Source organism: Oncorhynchus kisutch, unplaced genomic scaffold (assembly GCF_002021735.2).
Source record: "Oncorhynchus kisutch isolate 150728-3 unplaced genomic scaffold, Okis_V2 Okis09a-Okis19a_hom, whole genome shotgun sequence".
Lineage (NCBI taxonomy): Eukaryota > Metazoa > Chordata > Actinopteri > Salmoniformes > Salmonidae > Oncorhynchus > Oncorhynchus kisutch.
This window is the reverse complement of record NW_022261985.1, coordinates 11,952,652-11,957,012: the sequence shown is the minus strand read 5'-3', so window position 1 is coordinate 11,957,012 and position 4,361 is coordinate 11,952,652.

Sequence of the window (4,361 nt, the reverse complement as noted above, 5' to 3'; positions counted from 1 at the left end):
TAAGTATTTAATCTATTATTAATCTATTATTAAGTTATATAATCTATTATTAATTATATAATCTATTATAAGTTATATAATCTATTATTAAGTTATTTAATCTATTATGAAGTTATATAATCTATTATTAAGTTATATAATCTATATTAAGTTATATAATCTATATTAAGTTATATAATCTATTATTTAATCTATTATTAAGTTATTTAATCTATTATTAAGTTATATAATCTATTATTTAATCTATTATTTAAGTTATTTAATCTATTATTACGTTATATAATCTATTATTTAATCTATTATTAAGTGTTATTTAATCTATTATTAAGTTATATAATCTATTATTTATTATTATAAGTTATTTAATCTATTATTAAGTTATTTAATCTATTATTAAGTTATTTAATCTATTATTAAGTTATATTAATCTATTATTAAGTTATTTATCTATTATTAAGTTATTTAATCTATTATTAAGTTATATAATCTATTATTTAATCTATTATTAAGTTATATCATCTATATATTAAGTTATTTAATCTATTATTAAGTTATTTAATCTATATTAAGTTATATAATCTATTATTAAGTTATATAATCTATTATAAGTTATATAATCTATATTAAGTTATATAATCTATTATTAAGTTATTAATCTATTATTAAGTATTTAATCTATTATTAAGTTATTTAATCTATTATTTAATCTATTATTTAATCTATTATTAAGTTATTTAATCTATTATTTAATCTATTATTTAATCTATTATTAAGTTATATAATCTATTAATTTAATCTATTATTAAGTTATTTAATCTATTATTTAATCTATTATTAAGTTATTTAATCTATAGTTAATCTATTATTAAGTTTATTTATCATTGTCAACAGAGTATTTATATTTTATGAATCGAAAGGAATCTATTTTGTTAATTAATATGTATGATGTATTATATAAAACAAGCTTTTTCTCTTGGAATATAAGGACTTGTTTCTTGCAGTTGAAGCAGATCTGTAAGTTCTACGAGAGAATAAACTGACATTAAGAAAACAGTTCTGATGACTGATATTATCTACCCACACGCACACACACACACACACGCATGCACACTCACAAACACACACACACACGAACACACAAACACACACGCACACACAAACACACAAACACACACACACACACACACACACACGAACACACAAACACACACACGCACGCACACACACAAACACACACACACACACACGAACACACAAACACACGCACGCACACACACGAACACACAAACACACGCACGCACACACACACACACACGCATGCACACACACAAACACACAAACGAACACACACCACACACACACACACACACACACACACACCACACTAATCTATGTGTGGTGTTGTATGGAAACACAATTGACTGATTTACTTTTATAATTGTTCTTGTATTGAAACCAAAACCCTCTCCTGCATGGGGCCCACACACCAGCTGTGGTCCAAATGGCATACTATTCCCTATATAGGCACTACTTTTGACCAGAACCCTATGGGTCAAGTGTACTGCTCTATATATGTAATGTGGTACCATTGGGTATCATGTCTGTGTGAGTTACAGTTTTTCTCAATTGCTAAAACACAAAACCATTGGCTGAACAACGTTCTGTTGCTAAAACACTAAAACCCATTGGCTGAACAACGTTCTCAGTTGCCTGACTCACTTAGCTAATTATGCAGTCTGTTGTCAATACCTTAAACCATTTCACATGGTAAAACACAATTTGCAGATCTCACTTAGACTTTTCAGCAAAACTCTTAAACACATTCTCATTCTCAAAACACATTCTGCACTCTAATGCACATGTCATCCATACTGGTAAACACATTCTGCACTCTAATGCACATGTCATCCATACTGGTAACACATTTTCTGCACTCTAATGCACATGTCATCCATACTGGTAAACACATTCTGCCACTCTAATGCACATGTCATCCATACTGGTAAACACATTCTGCACTCTAATGCACATGTCATCCATACTGGTAAAACATTCTGCACTCTAATGCACATGTCATCCATACTGGTAAACACATTCTGCACTCTAATGCACATGTCATCCATACTGGTAAACACATTCTGCACTCTAATGCACATGTCATCCATACTGGTAAACACATTCTGCACTCTAATGCACATTGTCATCCATACTGGTAAACAACATTCTGCACTCTAATGCACATGTCATCCATACTGGTAAACACATTCGCACTCTAATGCACATGTCATCCATACTGGTAAACACATTCTGCACTCTAATGCAATGTCATCCATACTGGTAAACACAGTTCTCACTCTAATGCACATGTCATCCATACTGGGTAAACACATTCTGCACTCTAATGCACATGTCATCCATACTGGTAAACACATTCTGCACTCTAATGCACATGTCATCCATACTGGTAAACACATTCTGCACTCTAATGCACATGTCATCCATACTGGTAAACACATTCTGCACTCTAATGCACATGTCATCCATACTGGTAAACACATTCTGCACTCTAATGCACATGTCATCCATACTGGTAAACACATTCTGCACTCTAATGCACATGTCATCCATACTGGTAAACACATTCTGCACTCTAATGCACATGTCATCCATACTGGTAAACACATTCTGCACTCTAATGCACATGTCATCTATACTGGTAAACACATTCTGCACTCTAATGCACATGTCATCCATACTGGTAAACACATTCTGCACTCTAATGCACATGTCACCCATACTGGTAAACACATTCTGCACTCTAATGCACATGTCACCCATACTGGTAAACACATTCTGCACTCTAATGCACATGTCACCCATACTGGTAAACACATTCTGCACTCTAATGCACATGTCACCCATACTGGTAAACACATTCTGCACTCTAATGCACATGTCATCCATACTGGTAAACACATTCTGCACTCTAATGCACATGTCATTATACTGGTAAACACATTCTGCACTCTAATGCACATGTCATCCATACTGGTAAACACATTCTGCACTCTAATGCACATGTCATCTATACTGGTAACACATTCTGCACTCTAATGCACATGTCATCCATACTGGTAAACACATTCTGCACTCTAATGCACATGTCATCTATACTGGTAAACACATTCTTGCACTCTAATGCACATGTCATCCATACTGGTAAACACATTCTGCACTCTAATGCACATGTCATCCATACTGGTAAACACATTCTGCACTCTAATGCACATGTCATCCATACTGGTAAACACATTCTGCACTCTAATGCACATGGTCATCCATACTGGTAAACACAAAGTGGCAACAATCAAATACAAATAGAGAAACACATGTCATTGATTGAACACAACCACTCAACATGGATTTAACCTGTTTCAAATGGTGCGACACAACCAATATAAGCCAGTTCAGAGAGCAAACAGGTGTGTGAAGGTGGGAAGGAGAACGTCTGAGATGGCTACTGTAGTACAGTGCATTGTAGGCTGTATACTGTACAATGGATGAATTGTCTGGCCCTGACACTGGTGCTTTCCATTTATTACAGTTTTTTTTGATTGCTAAACGACAGTGGACACAACTGAGTCCACATGTGGCAAAACTCTAACTACAGTCTGCAAAAGCAGCAGTTCATGTGGACCAAACTCTAGTTCGTTTTTTCATTGCTTGAACACCGTTTTCAAACTCTACACACTTATCCCATGACTTTAACCACAACCTGCCACAACACTGTGGATTTACAGCACTTTGTTCAAATGCTAACCACACTGCTGTCAAAACTGTGAACCACACATTCAAACGGAATAGATTCATTCAGCCTTGTGCCTGTCAAACACTGCTGATTGTAATTTCAGCTGAAAAGGCCTAGCAGGTGTCTTGTTTTAGACTGGTTAGTGAACACACACCACATATTACTGGTGATATATATATATTGGTAGAGCTCAGAAGACTCATTTGGAAATGGAACAAGGAAGATGGGTTCGTGAGGGAGAAGGTGGCAGGGAGAGGGCGGATGCGTGGAGGAAGACAAAGAAGACAAAGAGCTGTTATTTCAGATGCAATAAGGGCTACACTTATAGACCAATGTCGTGAACCATGGTCTCTCATCATGAGAGAGGCAGGGTTGAGGGTTGCAACCCAATCTGCCAAAGATCCACAGTGGCATCTTGTAATGCGAATTTTCCATCATGCAAACAGTGTGACCCAAAGGCTGCCCCCAACAGGGGAAGAGGAAAAATATTTTCAGATGAGCAGGAAAATGCTATTGTTGACATGGTTGTTGTCAACAATGCAATAAACTGCGG